Source organism: Protopterus annectens, chromosome 8.part0 (genome assembly GCF_019279795.1).
Source record: "Protopterus annectens isolate FY-2018-M chromosome 8.part0, PAN1.0, whole genome shotgun sequence".
In the NCBI taxonomy this organism is placed as follows: domain Eukaryota; kingdom Metazoa; phylum Chordata; order Ceratodontiformes; family Protopteridae; genus Protopterus; species Protopterus annectens.
In genome coordinates, this window is record NC_056741.1 from 1,855,492,464 (window position 1) to 1,855,518,963 (window position 26,500).

The following is a 26,500-nucleotide window of genomic DNA, read 5'->3' on the forward strand; positions in this document are numbered from 1 at the left end:
ACACTGCTGGGTAGAGCCTGTAATGCAGTTGCACAGATTTGTGCTTTCAACACTTCACTTAACTGCAGAAGATATGCAGTGCTTGGCAAGTCAAAGTGCCACCCCTACCAGCCTGCAAATGAGCTAGTCTCTTTTCAACAAAAGATTGCACTTGTTGCCACTCTGTATGTATGTGGGAAGAACAAGGTGACAGCAGTCCCTTACCTTTATCATTCAATGGCCAGTGCATCCAGCATCCACACTTGGAATCAAACCCAGGTCAGTTGAGTTCCAGACATGAATCTTTTGGTTTGCATTAGCATATTTTTGCAGGGAAAAATTTCAGTGTTGTTGAAGTTCAGAAGGATATAACTATTACTATTATGGAGTATTAAATTCAGTACAGGATAGTATTGCATAGAAAGAAACAATCACATGCACACACACACGCACACACATGCACACACAGAGGCACACACACACACACACACACACACACACACACGCACGCATGCACACACACACATACTGCAGTCTGAAATAAAAGCAAGCTTTACTTTGGTAAATAAGAATGGGATTGAATGTCAAACATGGAAAAGAAATAAACAGAGGATCAACCCTTTGCAGTGTGGTGCTGAATTTCTAACAGGATTTTATACTAAATAGTATGCCAATACATATGCCCACCTGAAGGCAGTCGTGGTTTACATACATCTCAAACTCTTCAGTTTTGGTAGAATGTTCCAGTTTTAATCATTGAATCTCCATCTGTTCCCCTGCTCTGATATGATGTGACACTTCTTATTGATTCTCTTTCTTTGGCTGCATAATAGACCCAATGAAAGAGAAGCTTCCTAGCGTGTGACGTGAAAATGGTCCAGTAGCAGAACCCTGCCATTTAGCACTAGAGCGGTCTTTTTAAAAAAGTCAATACTGCACATTACTGAAGACGTTGCAGGGTTAAGTGTGGCTGTATCGGTGAAGGAGTACAAGTAACTAACTTACAGTGTGTGTGTGTGTGTGTGTGTGTGTGTGTGTGTGTGTGTGTGTGCGTGTGTGTGTGTTTGTGTGCATGCTTGGGCAGAAGGATAATCTCTTACCTGTCCTGATTTTGCAGAATGTACCTGATTTTGCCTCCTGTTCTTATTTTGTGCCTCATTTTATTTAAACGATAAATCACATTAGAGTTGTGTAGTTAGTGCTGTTGAAGAATGCATGCTGCAAAGCCTGTTGTTCTATCTACTTTTATGTGAGTTGCACTGATATACGAGTTACAGCTGACAATCTGGAGGTTAATGATGAGGATTATGGCCTAGAGCTCTTACTGAACATCTTCCTGTGAAGCCTACAAGGTTTGATTCCTTCCACATTTATTTGTGTACTGACTTTGAGCAAGTCAGATAACTACTCCCCTTTCTTTTTTTGGGGGGAAGGGGGATTTGTTCTCTAATAATTTTTGGCTTTTTGCACAACTGACCAAAGAAGTTTAGAGGTAGTTCAGTTTGTTGTGGTTTTCTCCTGCAGTGCCTAAATAAGTGCAGCAAGCATACCTCTCAACTGTCCTGAATTTTGGAGAATGCCTAGATTTTTACCTCATATTTTTGGTAATTTCCTCATGAAATGTGTGGTTTTCTGGATTTTTGTGGCAAATCAGTGAGTACTGAATTCCCTAAATAATAACAGCATTTGAGTTTCAGACTTTGTATCCTTCAGAAAATGCATGGTAACACAAGAGCTTTTATTCTATCAACTTGTTTATAAGATCAGTATTTAAAATTTATACCTGTTTTGGGGACTTTGCCTCCCATTATTTTTGGCTTAGTCCAGATTTTTTGTGCTAAGTGGTTGAGTGGTCTGCATGTAAAGCTGGTAACCCTAGCAACTTCCTAAATATATAAGAGCAACAGTTAAAATTACTTCTTGTATTTAGTCGTTGTATCTGCTTTTCTTTATTTGGTTGCACTGGATGGTTTTGACAGCAGTGATCTAAAATATGTTTCAGGGACAATATTTGTTTATTTGTTTATTTATCTATTTGATTTCAAGTAGACACCTGAAGTATGTACAGTCATGCAAGTGGCTGTAATTGATCATCACGTGTGTGTGTGTGTGTGTGTGTATGTGTGTGTATATGTCTGTGATTACGCACTGCAAAGCTTCTGTGATGTTATTTTCAGCAGGGAGGACACATGGCTGTGGAAAATGCAATGCATTTTGTCCAATTTTTTTGGTCAGATGGCAACACAGTTTTGGAATGTCACTCTAAATGGATCTGTGTATTTCATGGAAATTAAATGAGCAAAACATTTTTTTCTGGATAAGCAAACAAAACACATTTTAAATGGTTCAGATCTGCAAGAAAAGTTTAGGCTGTATGTGGCTTGGGTAGGAATACTTAAAGCTATGGTTAATTTCCAGACTGAGTTGTCTTCTGTATTTTTATTTTATTTATTTATTTGTATTTTTCTGGTACAGCCATATCAGTGTGCTTATGCTAGTACCACAAAGGCCTTAATTTAATAGGCTGTAACTGCCAAGAGAGCAAATTTGTGACCCCAAGGGTATGAATTAATGTATTTGCAAATTTTGAGTGCTATGCTTCTGGATCCGCTGCTATGGTCTTTCATGGCCCCCTGTTATGATTTGAAAGATGAAGGGTTGAGAGGTAAAGTGATGGATGTCTATGAGAGATAACTAGTTAACTTTTTAAATATTCTTATGATGTCCTTCTTCTGCAGTGACATAGCACTCATGGTAAGGACAAGCCAAGGTGCATGATTTTCATTTAACTGAACCTTTTTAATATCAATACTCAGCTCAGTATTGTCATGCACTATCCCTGTATACTTTTCACTGAATATATTTTATCATATCCTTGAACCTTTTGTTGTTTTTGTTGACACCGATACCTGAAGGTTAAGGTGCACCAGTACAAGAAGCAGAACCATAAACTGTATTTCCATTACATTCCAGTTTATTAAGGACTCATTCAGTAATATAAAGTAAAATGGGCCCAGTAACCTATTAATACTTATTTGCTCTTCTGGTATTACAAGCACATGATGCAGCTAATATAAAAATTCAGTTTCACCTGTGAACGAAATAATTGATCTGATGTTGTAAATTTTAATTCATTCCTCAACTAATGGGTTCATATCCAATCCTCAAATCCGACTCAGCCATTATACTAGCTCATGGTTACCAAAAAACTCTTGAACTCCTTCCCTACCCATAATGCACTAATCCCTAACATCTCTCAGATCTTGTTTCATACTTTCATGTATAGACGTGGTTGCCTATAGCTCTTGAGTTGTTGAGGGGGAGATAATTCCTTTTTACTTATTAGCTTCTAAAAAACATTTTATTAATCTTTATTTAATATTTATATTTAAATGTATTTGTTTATCACTGCTGACCTCTATTTTCCATACACCTTAGAATGTATTTTCTCCTACCATTGTTGGTAGGTCTAGCCTATTCATCCCTATCCCCTTACACATTGTGTATCTCTTTTATACAATAGTTGGCATATTTCTTCTTGTACAAATATTTCTATCCCTCCAATTTACTAATGTTGGTATTAAGCTTTTCTCTCCTTCCTAGTTTAAAAAAAAAGAGTTTAGTTATTTGTTGTTGTGGTATCCTGTTTCTCAGCATGTCTGAAAAAGGATCAGCGAGATCTAAAAAGTACAAAAGGCGTTGGCACAAATTCCCTTTTTCTTACTCGCATAAGCTTTATGTGTACTGCTTGAGCCTGGAACTCTTAGAGCAAGAATGCAGCATCTGTCGTGGGTTTATTCCCTGAGCTCTGGCTGACAGAAGAAATAAATTGATTTTGAAAAGCTTGTTGCCAACTTCATTCTTGTAGGCCCTTACTGGTTCTCAAGCTCCCAAATACAAGACTACAGACCCTGCACAAAGGTCTAGACCTTCTGAATCTTCAGCCTCTTCCTCCTCAGAACTAAAAAAGAAAAAAAGATCAGATCCAAATTTAGTTACAGTCCGACCTTTGTAGGATCCGACCAAACCGGTATCAGATCCTATGTCTTCGGATCCAAAGCCTCTACCGAGGACCACTTATTCTCCTCATCTGGATCAAGTCCAGTCCAGAGTGCCTTATCCCTTTTTAGAAAGGCATCTAAATCTCACCCCTAGTATCTTTTCATTTCTCAAAGAGTATCACTGAAGCAGATGTGGAGAGAGATAGTTATTAGGAAATTCCTCATGGTGCAAATTCAGCTGGGAGTGCTTATGGCTCCTAACCCTTTGGGTCAGGAAGCCCGATCATCTATTACTCCACCCATTACAGCTCCTTCTTTACTACAGTGTCCGAGGATCTGAGCCTTCTGGGTCTGTCTGGTTCAGATCATAAGAAAACACTTTGTTCAGATCCAAATACTGCTTTGAACATCTTCAGAGCCAGCTGACTCTTGGAGTCGAAACATCCCAGTCAGATCCAGGAGACTGGAGTTGACTCTGGGGTTTTTGTAGCCATCTCTTCCTCTCAGAGCTTGTACTGGACAGCTCAGCTCCGACTTCTGCTTCAAGGTGGTTGTTTTTGGAGCTGAGGGAGGTGATGGGACAGAAACTTGCTTTCTCAGCTCAGTTGTCTTCCTTCTTACTGGAGTGATCTGCTTTGAAGATTGTGAAAAGAGGGTCCTCTGCTCCTGCAGGTCAGATGGATCCTACCCTCTCGAATCCACCATCTGCTTCTCACATGTCTTTGTGCCTTAAGCCTCAACATTTTACCGTACAGGGACAGTCAGCTCAAAGCTTCCAGACTATCCAGCAGGGTATTCTAATCTGTTCTGATACTTCACTGGATCATTCCACCAAGGAAGTCCCTAGAAACAGAAAGTGTAAAAGGAGGCACTTGGACTCTCCTCAAGAGTCAGTCACTGAGGATATGGATTTCAATGAAGGAGAGGGGTCTCCAAAATCACCACCCAATGATATATCATTTGGAGACATTCTTGAGATCCTTAAGCAGAGGGGTAGCTGGTCTTCCCAAGACCCTTCCCTGGAGGAATCAGTATTTCTGGAGGCCTTTGTGGCTGGCCCGTCTACCTCCTGGCTTAATCCACCCTCCAATGAGCTAATTGATTTGGTCTCTAGGTGGGAGTGGAAAGAATATGATTTTGTTGAGCCAATCCCCAAGAAACCAGACTGCATTTTGGTTCCTCATGTAAGAGTAGAATTTTAGGGTAAAGGGGTGCCAGTAGATGCCATGTTCATGGTGGCAACTACAAAAAAGGAACTTGCTGAACAGAGTTCCACTGTTCATCCTCCTAACAGAGAGTCTAGGGTGACTGAGAGATTTGGGAAGCATATTTATGCTTCAGTGACTTTTGCACTCAGATCGCTGAACTATCTGGCACATTTTATGAGACTTCAAAGAGATTTGATTAAAGAGTTATCAAAATCTCTTTCTGGAACCAAAAATGCTGAGGCTCAATTTTCAGTAGTGTCTCAGTTAGCTACCCTACAAGCTGTATCTAATTTATCCATGAGGCTTATCTTGCACACTGCTGAAGGCACGTCAAGGGTCTTGGGTTCAGGTATTTCCATTAGAAGGCATGCCTGGATGTGCCTGTGTGATTTTGTAGATCCCTTCAAGTCCTCATTTGTCAATGTTCCTCTTCACAGCACTTCTTTGTCTGGCTCCACAGTGAAGAACACACTCTCCAAGAGGGAGAAAGATGGAAATATCCTCTCTACAGTGAGCGTGCATTTTTGACCCCACAAAGGACCTTTTCCTGAAATCAATGGGAGGTTGAAAAATGTGGTTCAGAAAGTCCCAGGGTCCTTTCCAGGACACACATGGAGATACTTGCCCCACAGGCAGGGGGGGGCTATAATGGACAGTGACACCCACATGGTAGAGGGGGCCCACAAAACCAGGGGTCTAGAAATTACTTTTCTGCAGACCCTTTCAGTGCTCCTGAAAGGAGGCCCAATAGCCTAATTCTGGAGGCAGTCGGGGTTGTTTATCCCTGTACCAGAGAGCCTGGCTAGATATAACAAGACATGTGGGTGCAGAGGATTATTTCGAGAGGTTATATAATTAGTTTTCCTACCTCCTCCATTGTTGAAAAAATTCCCCAGTGTTCTACCCAATCATAAGAAAGCAGCCACACTAGAAATCTAAAAGCTGCTAAAAAAAAATAAAATCATTCAAGAGGTCCTACCAGACCAAATAGAATGCGGAACATGCTCAAGATTCTTTTTAGTGCCAAAGAAAATAGGGGACTGGGGACCAATTTTAGATCCCAGTGTATTGAACAATTCAGTTTGACACACAAAGTTCCAGATCATCACAGTTCAGTCCATTCAGCCTTTTGGGTCAAGGATGACTGGATGTGCTCGATAGACCATCAGGTTGTGTACTATAACATAAAAATGAACAGACAGTTCAGAAGGTACCTACTCTTCCAACTGGGAGTCAGTCGCTACCAGTTCAGAACACTGCCCTTTGGCCTCACCACAGCCCTCAGGGTGCTCATCAAATGTATGGCAGTAGTAGCAGCTCACTTGAGACTGCAGGGATTCCGAGTGTTTTCATATTTAGATGACTGGCTCATTTTCACTCTGATCACGCATCGACCTATAGAAGCACATGATCAGGTGCTACAGACTTGTTTACATGTTGGAATAACCATAAATTATAACAAGTCTCACTTAGGTCCAACACAGACATTAGAATTCATAGGGGCAGTGTTCAACATGGTATCTATGGAAGCTTGTCTTCCTCTAATAAGAATGAAAATGCTAAACATACAGATCAGGAAAAAAAATTGCAGTACCACAATTTCTGTTTGAATAATTCTGCGAGCCCTGGGATCAATGTCATCAGCAATAATTTTAGTACTAATGTAGAATAAAACTGAGCACCACGAAAAAACAAAAGTACTTGCATAGCTCTAAAAAGTTCATACAAATAAAATGATGTAATACTTGTGCGCAAGTACTACCTATGCAGTCTCACTAATTCAAAGTCCCAAAGTGCAAAGTGCACAGTGCTCTGTAGTTCAGCCAACAAGTATCTTTGCATAAATTAAAATCCTTGTCTCTTCAGACCATAAAAGTAAACTTTGTCAAAGTGCATCAGAGTCCATAGTTTGATAAAGCTGATAAGCGAAAGCGCTCACCTGCCTTTTATTTTATGCAATAAACTGTGGTCGACAGTTTGTTTTGTCTTTTTTGGAAAGCATTATTATATGGACTCTGATGCACTTTGACAAAGTTTACTTTTATGGTCTGAAGAGACGAGGATTTTAATTTATGCAAAGATACTTGTTGGCTGAACTACGGAGCACTGTGCACTTTGCACTTTGGGACTTTGAATTAGTGAGACTGCATAGGTAGTACTTGCGCACAAGTATTATAACATTTTAATAATTTTAGTACGTTTCACAAGATTCCACATGAGGGTTCTACAATGTATGCTACAAACACAATGAACAATGCTTTCTCAACCTATGTCAGCAAAGACAAGGATACTTCAGATATGCAAAAGATAACTTTGCTGGTAGATGCAGCAGCAACATGTATTACAAGGCTGCATTTTCATCCTCCCTCAGCCCAAGGTTATAGTAACCACAGACACTTCCCATATGGATGGGAGGCATTTTCTGGGGAAAACAGTCCAAGGCACTTGGTCCCACAAAGAGGCCGGTTGCATAAAAATGCTCTGGATATGAGAGCAGTTTTTTTTTTTTTTTTTTGGTGTTGCAGGCATTTCATGACTCTCTTCCTGTCGGAACAATGGCGATCGAGACAGACAGCATATCAATAGTTTGGTACATCAGCAAACAAATGGGAAACAGATCTTATCCCCTGCATCGACAAGCCCTCTGACTGTGGCCTGGGTGATATTTTCCAACTGTTTTCTAATAGCCAGGCATATTCTAGGGAAGTCCAATGTGATAGCAGATGAACTGAGCAGGTCCATCTTTCTACTTCATGAGTGGTCCCTCAACAATAAAGTGATGGATATGATTTTCAGTCAGTGTGGTCAGCCTTGCTGTGATCTTTTTGCCTCTCTCCTAAACAATAAGTGCAGCAGCTTTTTTGCCCTAGTGCCCCCCTCCCACTGGGGGAATCAGTCAGAGATGGTCTACTCTACAATTGCCCCCCCCCCCAAGTTTTCTGTATGCTTACCCTCTGCCCCCCCCCCACTTCCCAAATTCCTGCATAAATCAGCCAAGTTGAACAGCAAAGTCATCCTCATTGTACCTTACTGGCCACAGCAGACTGGATTTCCCTTCCTTTGACCTCACCTACAGTATCCAACTTTTATGGTTCACCCAGATATCTCAAGCCTCAAACTAACAACATGGTTTCTCCATTTCCTTTAATAGATAGACAAGCAATTCTCTCTTTCCCTGTCCATTCCATAATTTTATCTTTCCATAAGCCTTCTACTAGGAAATTGTACAGGAGTAAATAGGAAAGGTTTGTTTGTTGGGCAGAGCAAAATCAGATTGACTCCTTCTCAGCTCCAATTCAATCTGTAATGAAATTGTTGGTATGTCTGTTTAATGAAGATGCTAGCTCATCAACTATAAAAGTCCAGCTAGCAGCAATCTCTAATTTTCATGTTGGATTTCAAAATTTTTCACTGGCTTCCTCTAAGCTATATAAAGCCTTCTTGAGAAGCACTCTCCTGCTAAGGCCTCCTTATGAAGACCCCAATCCACCTTGAGATTTAAATTTGGTACTGCAAGACTTCATTCACTCTCCTGACCTGGAAAACTATCTTTTTAATTGCAATTACATCTGCTAGAATAATTTCAGAACTTCAAACATTATCTTCTAAGCCTTTATATTTGATTTTTTCAGAAGGATAGGGTAATGTTACATACCAATGCTTCCCTCCTTCAAAGGAAGTGTCAGAATCCAACTTCAACCAATCCATTGACTTGCCAGCATTTTTTCCTAAATTTTCAAATAAAGGGGAATATATGCTGCATTTATTCAATGTCCACAGGCAATTACATTTTTAATTACACAGAAGAAAATAAATTAGAAAGACAGATCAGCTATTTATCTCCTTTGCACATACTAACTTGGGTGAATCAGTTACAAAGGTAACTATATCTAGATGGTTGACGGATTATATTTCCTTTGTCTATAGCTAGTTGAATCTTCCCTTACCAAAACATTTAAAACCTCATTCCACCAAATGCATTGCAGCTTCTTCAGTGTTCCAGTCTAGAGCTTCTATGGACAATATATGTGTGGCTGCAACTATTAGCAAATAAAGGTGAATATATGCTGCATTTATTGAATGTCCATAAACAATTATGTTTTTACTTACACAGTACAAAAGAAATTAGAAAGACAGATCAGTGATTTATCTCCTTTGCACTTACTAAATTGGGCAAATCAGTTACAAAGGTAACTCTAGCTAGACAGTTGATGTATTATATTTCCTTTGTCTATAATAAGCTGAATCTCCCTTTACCAAAAACCTTAAAAGCTCATTCAACCAGATCTATGACGCCTTCTTCTGTGTTGCAGTCTAGAGCTTTCATGGACTATATACGTGCAGTTGTAACTTGGTCAAATCCTCATACCTTTATCACTCATTACAAACTAGAGCTGGTCTTGAGGGGAAGAGCAGCCTTTGGCTCAACCGTAGTCAGGAATATACTTCCTTAGAGTCCACCCAAGATTTTAGGTAGCTGGGAACTCTGTCCCATTAGTTGAGTAATGAATGAAAACTGACATCAGATAAAGAAGTTATGTGCTCACAGTAACATTTCATCTGTGTTGTTCATTTTCATTATTCCTCAAGTCCTCACTCACCAACCCCCACCATTTTTAATGACTGACTTCTGAAGGAACTAGAGACTTTAATTACTCTGCTGTCATTTGTGCTGAGCTCCACTTATGGCATATCACAATAGTCTTCCTGTCATGCAACAAACAATATCTGAGAAATGTTAGGGATTGGTGCAGTATGGGTAAGAAGGAGCTCAAGAGATTTTTGGTGGTCACAAGTTAGTGTAATGGCCAAGATTGATCTGAGGATCGGATCCAAACCCATTAGTTGAGGAAGAATGAAAATGGACAACACAGATGGAACACTATGATGAGTACATAACTTTTTCTTTGTTCATTTGAAAATTAGTTGTTACTGTTAGTTTAATTTCTTCAAGTCTTTTAGGTTTCTTATACTATGAAGGGACTGGTCCCCATTGTTATGTCAAAGTAGGATTAAAGTTCATGAAATCAGTATTGTTTCAATCTCTGATGTTAGCCAAAGGAGCTCTTCACAGCACCCGCAATGTACCCAGTAATGACTCCTTCTGCAGTTCATATGGAGGTACATGTATTGGTGGCATATCTAAATACGATTGTAGATTCTTTTTTATAAGACCCATTGCCCCTACTACTATTGAGATTGTCTGGGTATCTTTCTTCCACATTGCTCTCATTTCTGCCTGCATATCCTGGTATTTTATGACTTTGTGTCTCTCTCTATATGTAAGATACTGTAGTTACTGGGTGTAACAATTTCAGTCATCGGTACTACTTTTGCCTTCTCTTTATGGACTACTATATCTGCTTTTATCACATCTATTTTTTGAACTGTTGGCAATAGATGATCCAATATGATATAAACTTCATAATTTTCTATAATGATTTGTGGGTCGTGTTTGCAATGTTTCTCAGCTACTTCAGTATTATAATGTTTCCATAATCCCCAATTCAACAGTCTTGTCACATTATTATGTCTTTTAGTGTACAGTCCCTCTGCCATTAATGTATCACACCCAGCAACAAGATGTGTGACTAATTCCAATTCTGTTTTATAAAACCTGCATTTGTCTGTTTCTCCCACATGTTCAATGGACTTTGTAAACCAATGTGTATATAGTCCACTATCCTGAGCCACCAATATTAATCTTTCATATTTTGGTTTAAATTAATTTCTCCTTAACCACTCCTGTATTCGGTCCTGAGTGTGTATTGTATGTATATATATATATATATATATATATATATATATATATATATATATATATATATATATATATATATATATACTTGCAAATATATTTATGCATTTTTTGGGCAAATTCATTTGCTGCCTGAATTTTATCTACTTCTGGTATGATTTCCATTCCAGCTTACACCAACATGCTTCTGATAAACTAATCAGAGAAGTCATCTTAGACTTATTCTCCTCATGCTTTAAAACTTTCGCTATGTTTGGATTTTGCGAGGTCAGCAGATATGTATGCAGTCCTACGACTGCAGATCTATACATGTAATCAGTTTCAAGGAGGTTCATACCTCCTTCAAAATGGGGAACATATAATCTTGGCATATGCTGATTTTTATAAATCATTTGATAAGCATTAAGCATTTTTCTTCTTTTCCTGTCTAATTTATCCAATACCTTTTGGGGCTAGTCAATCACTCCAAAACTGTTAGGAAAGGAAGAGAAAATTGTTTTATAGACTGGACTCTGTCCCTAGATGTCAGAGCTGTTTTCAGTATTAATTTTAATCTTCTAAAATATTAATTACTAAGATTTATTTGCATTTGTTCATGTTTTATTGTTGATTCTTCATCCTTTCCCACATATTTATACACTCCCTCCTGCTCAAGTTCCTTTATATCACGTTCCTGTCCCAGATTGATATTTTCTTGGTGCTGCAGCTTTCCTGCTTTAAAGCTTGCTTTTGCACATTCAAGACCAAATGACATTCTTATATGATGTGAGAAAGTTTTGACCACTTGGAGTTATACTTTCAGTTCCTTATCTGATGAACTATGCAGTTCTAAATCATCCACAAAAAGAAAATGAGAAGTTATTATACGTTGTTGTTTTCTGGGAGCCAAATTATAACCATGACCTGATCTATTAAGTAGACAGCTTAATGGGTTAAGGGTGAGACAAATGAGCAGCAGTGACAGAGTTGTCCTGGAATATCCCCCTTTGAATTATTATTCCTGAAATAATAATTTGTCCTTTATCATGGCTTACCTACAAAGTAGTTTGCCACTATTTCATAGTCACTGTTTTGTAATGAATTAGTGTAGGGTATGTGACGGCCGTGCCCTGGCCCAGCAATCAAGGAGCCTCAATCCTCACGACTAACACCAGAGAGGGCATTTCATATAAGAGGAAAGGATAACAAATACACACAGTAAAGAACAATTTTCCTTAAATGCACACATAGATCACAGTCAGTCTGGGGCTGGTTGTTCTCTTCCTCTCCAGGTCCCCAGTAAGACTCCCCACTGGCACAGCTATAGGGTCCAGATCTTAGCCTAGCTGGCAAGCTAACCTCCAGTACCCTCCCTGTCCAACCAGTGCTTCATGTCCCTGCCCAAGTAACTGACACACTTTGAAATATTTATACAACTTCACAGACACTCCTGGGAAAGGCCGACAAAGATTCTCCAGCTGTTCCCCTGACTATACGGTAGTAATTACTGCCACCACCAGCTAATAATTATCAGCTACCCAAAGGCCCTTAAAAGGCTGTCCAATTATTACTGTTCAATATTATTATCCACTTGGTAATGTGACTAATCAGTCAATGCTTATTAGAGTGGCCTTGTACAATAAACTCTATAAATGTGCAATGTACTCTAGAGCTTAATTATCTCAATATGAACCAGCCACAGTTGAAAGGTTTTAAAATATTTAATAATAAATACTAAAAACACAAGACAATACTACTACACCACAGTGCTACTCAAGAGTTCAGAGATCACACAGAAACTTAAAACAATACAGTAGGAAAGTTCTGATATAACATAAAAACACAGTCTAACTTTCTTCTAATTTCCTAGCTATTAGTACAAGAAAACATACTTCTGAAATAACTTACTTACGACACAGGCAGAGTGCTGATGAGATGGATAGCAATACAAAAATGTTCAATAATATCTGGGTCTCACTGTTTAAATTGAAACTGCAGTTCTGATAAAACATTACATCATTTGTTTACACTTTCCTGGTTCCCAGGCCACAGAAACTACATTTACATACTTTTACATTTTGAGCAATAAAGGACATTCCACATGTAAATTCTGGTCATTAACTTTAGCCTTAATACAATAGGCAGGATGCTTACTCCAGACTAATCGACTCCAAATTCTAACTTCAAAGGACATACAAAACATAATTTTAATTTCAAAGAACATTTGAAATGCTTGGCTTAGTTTTCCTTACAGTAGATGGCAATGTTGCTACAATCTTGAAGTTCACATTTTTACAGTCTTTTCTTTTATTTAAGAAACAAGCCTGTATTTTATATTTATATTTACAAATGCCAGAATTATGTCTCAAATTCTATTTGACTAGGCTGGCAGCCTTCACCCCTTCTCCACCAGTCTTCACAGGGTATACTCTATAAATTTGTATACACTCTTTTATCCATGAATATTGGATGCTGCCAAATACTTTATTGTAGTCTATCCATGCCATACTAAGATTCTCCCACTTTTTACAGTTCTCCATTATGAGTTTATTTAACAACAAATTATCTTTTCTTCCATATGACTTTCTTTTGTTACCCTTTGGTTATATTGCCATGATTGAGTTTACTGCTAAATGACTTTAATCACGATCGGCATTAATTCCAATGTATAGCTTATACATCTTTGGAAGGCAAGTTATTGATCTATAGTTTTTAGGATAGCTTGCAGGTTTGCTCTTAAGGAGAAGAATTGTTTTTCCTGTTGTTAACCAGGTTGGCGTCTGTTCAGGGTATGCATATAAATAGTTATTGTTCATGGCTAAATCTTCATGCAAAGACATTAATAATTTTAATCAGATGTTAGGTACTATATCTGGGCCTGGGGTTTTCTAGCTAGGAGCTTTTCTTAATTTTGTTTCAATTTCTCTGTCTGATACTTCATCCCATTATACATCCTGTACATTTGAACTTCTTATTCTTTCTTTTACTTCTTCTATCCATTCAGCATCTTTGTTATGTTCCACAGGATCTTCATAGATATTTCTCAAAAATGTGTCTATTTTCTTTATTTATTTGGTGGTGTTTCAATTCCTTTTGCCTTGTTTCTCACTTCTGTATAAAACTTTATACAATAAGTTGTGTATTTTGTACATTTCCTTTTGTATTTATCTGCATATCTTCCAAGTTTTTCCCTCTGTGCTGATATCTTTAGTTTGTTATTTGCAATAGTGTATAATAGATCCTGATCTGTTCTGATAGTGTACATTGCTTTTATCACATCTGTCCTGCTGACTATTTCTATTGATCTGTTTCCTTTTCTGTACTATTCTAACAGTGACACACCTTGTCTTAATTGCTCTATTAGTTTTCTCTATTTGATAATTCCAATATTGACATTTAATTTCTACCCTTCCTTCCCCCTACTGCTTTTTTTTTGTGGTAAGAATGTATCTGTTATTAATTTAGCTGGACAGTAATATATCCTATTTACTTCTGTTATATTGCATGAATTTCTATGAACAGTCCTGATTACTGTGTTCATTTGTTTTATCAACTTCTAACATTTTGGGTTGTATTGACTTTCTATAGTCTGTTTCTTTCATTGATCTTAATATGCCTGTCCATCTCTATTAAATCAAGCAGCTCTTCCTTTAGAGCATTTTCTTCTAAACTGAGGGCACATTCTTTGTTCTCTAGTTCTTGTGTCATTCTACAGAAAGTTCCAGAGTATCTTACTGTGCCATATTCTCTTCAGTTTCATCCTGTGTCATCCTTGGCTGTTTCATATGGGAACTCACTGGCCTATCACTGTACAATATCAACTTCATTAGAGTTGACACAGTTTCCTGTTTCTTCTCTTACTGTGCAACTCCAACTGAACTTTTGTACTGGTTTCCATCTGAAGGCTCCAAAGTATCTTCACATGGCAAATGATCAGATGTTTCCCGCTCCACTGATTTCTTCTTAATTTGGGGATTCATTTTTCTATCCTGCTGTAGTGTTGTCAGAGTTAGATTTTCTATATTGAATCCTTCACTTTGCAGGGAATCCATAACCATGGTTTCATTTCTTTAACTTCTCTATTGCTAATCCCCTTTTCTACTTTCCCTCTGTTTTCTTATCTTATGTATTATAACATTTTTCATATCCGGGTGCATTTGTGTGTATTGCTCTTCAAATATCTGTGGTGCTGCTCTTTTTGCATTGATTAGATTTTCTCTCTTGTTTGCATAAATATTGTGCCATAATCTGTTTTTCTTTCCCATGTCCATATTTCTTCTTCAGATGTTTCCTGCTCCTCCTGTTTCTCCTTACTTGTGGGACTCGCTGCTCCATCATGCTGTGATATAACCTGTGTGTTAAACTTTATACATTAAATCCTTCACTTTGCAGGTATTCCATAACTTCAGCTTCTATTTTTGTTAACTTCTGCTTTATTAATCTTCTGTTTTACATTCCCCCTTTGTGATCTTATTTTTTGTATTGTGAAATTTCCTTTATCAGGGTACTTTGCCTGTATTTCTCTTTGAATATCTTTGGGGCTGATTTTTTTTTGTATTGATTAATTTGTCTTTCTCCTTTGCGTTAATATTGCACCATATCAGATCTCTCTTTCTTTCCCATGTCCGTATTTCTTTTTTATACCTTTTAAAAAAATCTCTAGATTTTGCCCTTTGTATTTTTACACTTCATCAATTGCTTCTTTTTCCAAATGACCCAAAGTTTCTTGGTCTAAATAATATTTTTTCATGAATCTGTTGTGTTAATTAACATGAATTTGCATTTGAAGCTTTTGACAGATTTTCTTGTGCAAGTAATTTTCTTTCATCTAATTACTCTCTTAGTCTTTTTCTATATCTTCTGCCCAGGAACTCTGGGTTTCTTGCATAATAGTAACAACATATAACTTCTTTCTTATCATCAGTAGTACCCTCTATCATCTTTATGGCTCTTTTTTGGCCTATTATTTTTTGTGATTTTTGTAGACTACTACTTTCTTCTAAAACACGGGGAGCCATCTTCCCCCTGAGTCTGGACTAAACCTATTGTAGGGTTGTTTTCTTATTTTATAAGGATTCAGTCCTGGCACCAGTTCACCTACCAGGAATGGACACTTTTTATCCTGGGACTTGTGCACCCAGCTGTCCTTTTTATTTTAACCTACTTCTGTACATTATATATGCTATATAAAATGCAGTATGTATATCAGTTTTGTCTTGGTGAGATTTTGTGAAAAACAGGGTCTACCTTGTGAAGGTGCTCACCAAGACTTGAGGATGAATTCACATTCAGCAGTACTAATCTCCTTTGCTTGCTGATTTTATCATCTCTCCATTGTTACTACAACTAACTGCCATATACAGGGAACTTGTATGCAGGGTGATATGTGTTAGATTTTTTTTTTTATAAATTATCTTCACAAGTAGCAGATTATCATTCAGACTGCAGGCTATAATATTGACAGAAACATCTATCATTTGCCACTCAGACCCACTTTGAGTATATACTTTGGATTACTTTAATTCCATTGCCCAGTTTGATTCTGCTATTTTTAAAACTCCATTTTCATCAAGGTTGATCACTGGGTGCACTGGTATTAATTTATTGCACAGGTTCCAGAAGTATACTGTAGAAATCTGAACATTAATTTCAGTGTCTACTTTACTGATCTTTTTAAGGTATTTATTCAAAAGTCTGACTGGTTAAGACCTCATTTTCAGAGAATGCCTGGTGAGAAAAACTGCCAAGTATTACAAAACATTTTAAGAAACAATAATTTTGCAGTTTTTAAAATAATACAAAAACAACTGCAGTTTAAATAATTATACACATAATATGAATAAGAATAGATACAAGTTATATGAAAATGGTTTAATAGTTAAAGACATTTTAGCCAGTTTATACATAAATTAAAGGTAAGTTAATATTAAACAAACAGGAACTACAATACAAAGTTAGAGAAAAGCAAGCTTATGGTATACTTGGAGAGAATGGCAGGGGAGAAAAATTGAAAGAAGTAAAGAAGTGAATGAAGAATAAGGAGATGTAAGGTATGAACAGGCATTTGTTTACATTTACTGCATAGTTTACCCTGTATTTAAGCAAGAACAGAGCCAGCTTTTGGCTAATAAGTCTTTCAGAATGGTTTTGAAGGTTGGGAGGGAGGGTATTGACCTGATGCATACAGATAAGGAGTTCCATGGTACGAGAACAGACAATGCCCTACAGGTTTGATAGGTCTGTGGAGAGACAGGGGTTTTTGGTCATTGCAACATAATGACCCACTGGGAACATAGCTGTGTAGAATGTTATTTAGTGTTGACAAGTGGATGAATTCTGGATAATTTTATAGGTGGTAAGAAGCTATGTATATTTTAGTTGGGGAAGTTCTAACCAAGTTATGCTTTTACTGCAGTGGTGGTTCTGAAATGCAGATTTGCAGCAAATTTAATGACTTTGTTATAACATTGTTCAAGTTTTGATTTTTGTGACAACTGAAGGTTAGAAAAGATGGGAGTGCTATAAATAAGAGTGGGAAGGAGATAAGTAGTGGCAAGTGTAGTTTATCCGATTTAATGAGAAAATTTTTGGCTCAATAAAACATCCCTAGTTTTTGATGAGTTTTCCTTAACATAATTTTGTGATGTGTATGTATGTATATATATATATATATATATATATATATATATATATATATATATATATATAGATATATAGATAGATAGTATATTGTTGAATTTAAGATTATCATCTACTATCATCCCTAATTATCAAGAGAGATGAGTTTAAGTTTAAATTTTGTTTTTTCATGGGAGAAGGATTTGGGGATAAAAGTAGTAGCTTGTGTTTTTAGGAAAGACCATGAGTTGTGACTTACAAAACCATGTTTCAGTTGCTGTTAAAGCTTCCTGGGTAATTTTTTGGAGGTGTGCCATGTTGTCAGCTATGCAAATGTGTATGGAGAAATCTGCTACTGTGTTAGGGAGGCCTGTTATGTGGATGTGAAGAGGGTGTTGGTGAGAACGTTAAAGAGAGGTGACCAAGAATAGGGCCTTGTGGTACACTGGTGGTAACTGGGAAGTATGGAGAGAGGGTGGAGTGTCATTTTACTGACTGATACCCATTGTATAAGTAGCTTTTTAGCCATAGAAAGATGGGATGAGAGAGACCTAATGAGGACAATTTGAAGTAGAAGTTTGCTGTGACAACCGGTGTCGAAGGCTTTAGACAAGTCTAGAAATAAGGAGGAGGCTGGTTTGCTGTTATTGCTAGCTTTATTGACAGTATCTGTATAGGTTAGAAGTGCACTGTTAGTATTATGGGAAGGATGAAAGCTGTGTTGTGCGGGGATAGGTGTTCTTCCCATAGGAGATAGTTTAGCAATTGTTATTGAATATATTTTTCAAGTATTTTTGGAGATGATGGATAATACTGCAATAGGTCTAAAGTTAGTAATGTCTGCTGAATTTCCTCCTTTGGGAAGAAGGAAATTGTGTGAGTTTTTCCAGAGAGGGAACATGGAATTCTTGGACTGGCCTACTTCTAAGGATTGAGACAGGATGGGCAATGCTATCGGCTGCTATTTTGAGGTACTCAATGGTTTGTGTTTGTTTAAGAGTAGTTTTATATAGGATCTGGGCATGGGTTTGAAGATGAAAGTGGATTTGGTGATAAGTGGATTAGATGTTGAATTTTTGGTTAGAGGTGCTATGCTATCTGTGAAGTAAGAGTTGAATTGTATTGTAGTTTCTAGTGATGAGTTATTGGGAGAATGATTAGGGTTGAATTTATGGCTAGAATGCAAGGTTTCTTTAATGGTTGTCCACAAGTTTTTATGTGGTGTTTAGTGAAACCAAAAAAGGAGCCCAGTAGAACTGAGCAGGAACCAGTTTTATTAAGTGCTTTTTGTTTAACAATTTGTCAAACTTCTTTAGATAAAAAAGTAAATGAATCACATCTTTTAAAACTTGCACTTGAAAAACATGTGGTTGGCAAAGGCCAATCATGAATAACTCTTTACTTAAAGTACCACCCTCCTATAAGTGATGTCATTAACTTAACTATTAAAAACATATTCGCTAAATATTAAATATCATACTTCAAATATATACAACATATTATCAACTTGTTTACATTAAATGCTTAACCATATGTAAACCAAGATATATTAAATATTCCAGTTATGCATAAAATAAAACAAAATAAATTGCTAACAGAGCTACTGTACTGATCCACCTTTCATCTTTCCAGGCTCTTAAAATGAAAAGCACTTAATAAAATTGGTTCCTGTTCAGTTCTACTTGGCTCCTTTTTTGGTTTCAGTAGTTTATTTATTTTTGTTTTTGCTCAGTATGTGGTATTATAAAGAAACTAATACTTTTCTTAAATAATGATAATGCCTGTGATGTCTGGCATCAACCCATGCCACAATCAGCAGCGCGCTTTTGGTGGGTGGCCAATCATCGATTAGTATTATTCTGAACGTTATTTCAGTATAGTTTTTTGCCTTTATTAATTTGCTTTTCAGTATGATTGTGAAGCATTCTGCAGCTTTTTCTTTATTCTCCATTAGCATTCTACTCTTTTTGGATTACATTACATTATTTGTTTTAGTCTCTTCCTTCCAGGAAGTGTAAGGTTGTTCAGGATATTCAGAAAAGTTGTATTGAATTAATTTACAGCATCATCTAAGGGGAGAATTTTTAGGAAGTTCCAGTTAATAGATAATAGGGTAGTAATAATGAACATTTTTGGGTTAAACATGGAAAGGTTGTGTGCTGTTTTATAAACATGGTTTTTAATTGGATGTGTGAGATGTCTGGTTGTATACATTGGGAGATGATCACTGAGACAGTCAGACCGTACCAGAGTTGATGTATTTGCTAGGGTCTAATACTTGGATCTAGTCTAATGATGTCTTGCTATAATTTGTCAGACTATTAATTTGTGTGAAACCAAATAAGTTCATACTAGATGCAGGGGAGTTAGAGTTTATTTCCAACCAAATGACATTCACATCACCTACTAGTATTTTTTATTGTGGAATTATTATGCATATCCAGTGTAGGATATGCTCCAATATTCTTACCAGGAGGGATGTGAAGAACAGTAATATATATTTGTTTAATTTCAGGAAAGTAATAAGAAACAAAACTGAATTGAATGTTGGTATTGGTTTGTTATATGGGGAAATGTGGTAGCTGTTAGGAAATATTAAAGCAATACCACCACCTTTCCTCTTTCTACAGTCATTATCCATGATATTAGAGCCGGGATTTGTAATTTTGAAGTCATTTATACTGGATTTAAGACAAGTTTAAGTTTCAGTTGCGATGAGAATATCAGGCTTATGTTGGGAAATCCTGGCATATAATTCAGCAGTTTTATTTCTTATGCTTCTACCATTTATGGCAGCAAAAGTTAGATTACTGGGGTTGGCAGTTGACCATTGTAGAGTTAAACTAGTGCATGGAAGAGAACTGTCTTGATGTTCAGTGTGATAGGTGGGGCCAGGATTAGGGTGAATTTCTCTTTTAGAAGGATTTTACTTTATTGGGGAATTACTGATACTTATTTTTGGAAAGCATTTTTCCAGTTAACATAGTTTTAGTTTGACTTGAAATGGAGTCAATCAGTCTATATTTGGAGTAAAGATGAAGGGCATCATTAAGTAAGTTTGGAGAGATGCATGGAGAGTGTATGGAGGAAGTATTGATTAGGACAGAGTTGGAGATATGTGGAGAGCTTTTAGTTATATATATATATATATATATATATATATATATATATATATATATATATATATTTTATTTATTTATTTTTACACTTGATTACTGGGAATGTTCAACTGGGTAGAAGCCCATTTTCAGCATAGGCCCAGGGAGAAAAACTCCCAAGTATTACAAAACATTTTAAGAACAATAAGTTTACTCTCTTTAAAAATAATTAAAAAAAAAACAAATACAGGTTAAATAATTATAACAAATTAGGCATAATATGAAAACACTGGTTAAGAATAGATACAAGTTATATGACAATAATGTAATAGAGAAATTTTAACCAGTTTATAGAGGAATTAAAGGTAAGTTAGTATAATACAAATAGGAACAGTAATATGAAGTGAGAGAAAAACAGGCTAGATAGAGTCATAGTAGGATAAGAGATGGCCCAGTCGCAGGTAAAGAATAGAGGATAAGCTGAGGAGTAGCATGATTATGTATGTTATATTTGGCAGGTAGTGGGGAAGTAGGGATCAAGAAGGAAAAAAAAGTTGCAGGGCCGTTTGATATTTATGGTGGTGGAGTCTGAAAACTGATAGAGGGTAGGTAAGGAAGATGTATTTTCTATGAAAGTAGAGAATTATATTGTCCTAATATCTTCTCTGAAATGTAAGGAACAGAGGGGTTTAAAATGTTGGAATATGAGAATGTAGTTAAAATAGGAAGTAATACATTCTGCACTTCCCACTCTCAGGTCAGATAATAACAGAGAATAATCAGTTTTGGCCAATACACAGCAATTAGTAGAGAAGTACAAAGAAAAACAGGTTTTCTCCCATTTCTAGAATGCAGAAACCTGTCAGCCAGGAAGACTAAGTAACTGACATTTACAGTGCAAACTAATGGTCAAGAGAAAGGACAGTGGCCAACTTAGTAAGTACTCCTTAGAGAGGAAGGACTACTTTTTTGGAGGGAGGGATGTTAAAGCCATATTCCAGCACAGATAGGCATTTGACTAGTTGAAGTTAATACATAGCAAGGTTCTTTGAGTTAAATCTGATTACATTGTACAAAGACAACATTTTCATTGAAAACATTTGGAAGTTGGCCCTTATGGCAGAGCTCCTGCAGCATTGTGGTCTGATGTAGTATCCACAGGCTATTATAAAAAGACAAACTTCTCAGTGAAAACATTTGGAAGTTGGTCTTTATAGCAGAGCTCCTGTAGTATCAGGGTCAGATGTAGTGAAGGCAGGCTATTGTACAAAGACAAAATTCTCAGTGAAAATATTTAGGGGTTGGCCCTTATGACAGAGCTCCTGCAGTATTAGGATCAGATGTAGTAACCATAGGCTCTGTACTGTGAAGGTAGTTGGTATCCCATCCAATACAAAAATCTCCAAGACAATTTCAGAGATAGTGTGAAGTAATAACTTATCTGGTATGAAGAGGTCCATTCTTAACAGTTGCACTAATGAAAGACATTAGGTAGCACCCCATCATTAACTTTTCCATGCCATCAGCTGTTCCAGTTTTGCCTATAATGCCCTGCAAAACATATCTTCTTCCCTAGAAATCTTCTGCTATATGTCATGTGAAAGCATCAGAGAAATGACCCAAGGCTATACTTCATTTCTTTTTCAAATTACTTGTGAGAACATTTTGCACAAGTTTGCTCATTCTAGTGTATATTTTTTTACCTGCATTTTTCTGCTGGTACCAGGCATATTTTTAGTCCTCTAGGATGCTTGATTTATTAAATCATATTTACATATTTTTAGACAGTTTTACTTTACAGAGCTACTCCTCGCTAGGCCTCTGATTTTTTAATCACATTGTCCTTCTCATTACACAGTACCATTTGCTCTGTAGTTCTACTGTTATTATTTGATGGGTTTTTACAGTTGTTGCTAATGTCTTTCAAAAGAGACTGACAGTAAGGCATTTAAGAAGTGTAAATGCACTCAGAAAATACCACCCCAGAGTAAACATTCTTTGTGTGCCTTCTGTTTTGGAAAGAACGTCTTTCTTTCACTCATGAAATTTGAATAGCCCTTATTCCAGTTATAGTTACAAATAGGCAAACTACTTTGCAATTGTTTAGATTGTACAAAAAAAAAGTACAAGACAACAGGATTAAGGAAGCCTGTCTAGGTTCGCTGCCTAAAAAGCATAACATGGCAGAAAAAAATGATTCCTGCTCATTTCCCTACTGATGTATCTAAGTTGGCTATTAAGATTTTGACTGAAAAATCTATTTTATAGCTACTCAGAACCAAAACCTTAACAATTTTGGCAGATTTAAACTATGTAGAATTATGAGCTCAAGATCATCGTCAAGATCCTGTGGATGCTGCTCTACTCTTCCACCACAGATTGCTTAGAGGGCATTGGTGGTGGTCCCTTTTGACAATTTTTAATTATTTATTCTTTGTTACCTAGCTATGTGAACTGGTCTAGGGTCCCCTTTCAGCCATGACAAGGGGCATAAGAGCAAAGGCAGAAATAAGTAACACGTGTAGGTGGATATACAACAAAACAATACAGTACATGGCAGATGTATGAAATTGCATATTAAAACATTACAAAAATCTATAGCTGAAATACATTGCAAAACAGCATACATTAAAAATGCCTTATTATACAACTTGAAGCCTTACACTTCAGTGTAAATACAAACTTTGTATTAAAACAAGTTGTACATTTTATAGAACAGTATGCATTTTATATAATATAATAGAAATTCAGTCAAAAGGAAATGCAATGCAAGATTCACCACTGTAACGTACAAGCAAGCAAAATCTGAGGGTAATTCTACTGAATGCTAGAAGTCTAAACCTCAAAATGCATTCGCTCGAGGTACTCCTTAAAATGGAGAACATTGACATCTGTGCAGTGACAGATACCTGGTTCAAGGCTCCAGAGAGCACCCCGGCATTACCAGGCTATCATTCATACCACACCTTTCAGCCACCTAACCTTGACCGAAACACTAAACGCAGAGGCGTGTCCATATTCATTAAGGATATCCAAACCGCTAGGCTAGTTGCTCAGCATAATGCATCCAAGATTATCCAAGTGCAACTAACTCTGGGCAAGACCACAATCCACATTGTAACCTGCTACAGATCCCCGACCATGCCCCAGGATTCCCACTCCTCATTTCTTGGTACACTGAAAAATATTAGGGTACAACCCAACACCCTAATAATGGGTGATTTCAACTACCCCACCATTAACTGGGAAAACTACTCATGTACCAACTCTTTTGCTCAATGTTTTCTGGAATTCATAAATTCCAACGCCTTGGATCAACTTATCCACACCCCCACCAGGGGCAGAAATATCCTAGACCTGGTCATTACCAACATCGGCGACTGGTGTTCCACACCAGAGGTCAATGCCTCGTTGGTCTGATCTGAACACAAACTAATCACCCTAGACATCCACATCCTGCCCCTACCCCCTATTAGGGCAACTACCGTAAAAAAATTCTCCAAAGCCAACTTCATGCTTCTTAAGACAGCAAACTTCATGACACCCATGCAGATGGACAATATAGGTACAACTGCTGAATCCTACACAAATGCACTTTATAAGCACTTACACAAGTGCATGGATCGTGCTATCCCTAACAGAACCAAGATGCTATCCTCCAAAAAAAGGATAAAAACTCTACCCATGAGCTTCCACATAGGTGGTAGTCTACTTAACACCAAAAGAGTGATAAGAGACCTTGGGACACATGTGGACAGTAGTCTCTCCTTTGATAATCCCATTGTCACAGTAGTTAGGAAATCCTTCTACATGGCACACCTCATCACAAAAGGTTTCTCATCCAGGATAAAAGAGGTCATTGTTCCTCTCTACTCGTCACTCATTAAATACATTATAGAGTACAACGCCCCTTTTGGTATGTACCTCACAAGACATCTACAACAATTGGAAAGGCAGCAGAAATACCTCACAAAGAGGATTACTGGCCTCAAACAGATGCCCTACACAGACCGTCTCAAAAAACTCCAGCTTTACTCTGTCGCATATCGCCTACTAAGAAGCGATCTCTGCCTAACATACAAAGCTATGTCAAACCCAGAGCTGTTGGACATGCTCCACTTAAAGAAATCCCAATCCCTCCAAGCTACACACTCTAGAGACCTAAACCTTGTCACCACAATAAACAGAACATGCTGGAGGGATAGATTCCTGTCCCAGAAACTTCCCATACTCTGGAACAAACTACCTATCTATATCAAACAAAGCTTCTCATTAGCACTCTTCAAGAAAAATCGATGACTGGATGGGAAATAGGAAATTCACCCTGGGCATCACCTCTGTGGCTCTGCTTAACAGGGACACATGAAAATAATTTTCTTGGGTGGCGAAATCCAGGGTACCTTTTTGGCTAGTCTTATATAGGCCCTAGGGCTAATAGCCTAGTACCTACCTATGAACCTATGAAATAATAACTAGGAAATAATTTATCAGTAACCACTGAGGTACAGCAACGAAGTGTTGCTATTAACTTCTACCTTTATTAATACAGGGATTAGATGTTTAAAAGTGTTTAAGATATCTGCAAAATGCTATACTATAAACTGCATCCAGATAAATAGCAAGGGGTGACAAAGGCCTCACCTAAGGCTACCTATCTGTTCAAACAATTTGCAGAGAAAAACAATTTCACACCTATTATCTTAAGGCATTGTCAAACTAAACATGAACAGTTTGAAATGGAAACACTGTTTGAGTGGAACCAGTAAAGCAATACTCAGTTATGTCAGGCCTGGTCCCTTTAGCTGCTGCATTTAATTTTAAGAGACTGTCTCTGATAGTTTTCTTGAAAGTCTGTCTTCCTGATATTCTCTGAGAGATGGTTCTAATACAGCCGGTAGTATTTTAGAGAAAGCTCTTTCACACATGCCACATGTGAATGGATACCTGTGTAGCTGAAAATATTATTGTTTCTGTAATTGTAATTCTGGTTTCTAAATTGTAGCCTGCTTAGGAATGGTGGACCACAGCCCTCATTTAACATTTTGTGGATTAATATATTGAGCAATTATATAACTCTTGTTGTAACAGGTAACCATTTATTTGAATTAAGAATATTGCAGTGATGCTCACAATTGATAGCTAGGTGTATGAATCTTAAGTATTTTATTCTCAAATAATTTTAATGAGAGCAGTGCTCTGTCCAGAGAAAAGTTCATTTCAAAAGAGGCAGTATTCCAGTCTGGGGATGAAGACATTTATGGCAATTGCTCATCCGGTCTTAGTGGTCAACAAGTTAGGTATTTATGTAAGACTTTCAAGTGAGATGATGGTTTGTTGACTTGGTATTCAGTGTGTTGCTGGAAGGAAACGTTTTGGTCTAAGGTTAATCCTAGATGCTTCTGCTGAGCAGGGATAACAAGAGAAGAGCCCAGAGAATCTATAATGCTGAGATTAGGGATATTATTTAGCTTTTTAGAGGTGCCAAAAAGCATCACTGTGGTTTTCTTCATAGTGACAGACAGTTCCACATAGCTTCAAAATCTTTCTGAAAATTAGTGCTCAGAAATGATGAATGTTTGTTGGATTTGGACATAACCAAGTAATTCATATACATAATACTGTTAATTTGAAGCGGATCCCAGGGTAGGTTGTTAATATAGCTTAAGGAAAGCAGAAAGCCAAGGATTGAATCTTGTTCGACCCTTCGTATTATGCTGTTAGTATGAGTGAAGTTATATGATCTAGTCACTCAGAATGTTCTGTTTTCAAGATAGTTCTTAAATTCTTGCATCACTGTCATTGAAAATTCTATGCCTGACAACTTATGCAACAGTATTGCATGTCTGATAATTTCATAAC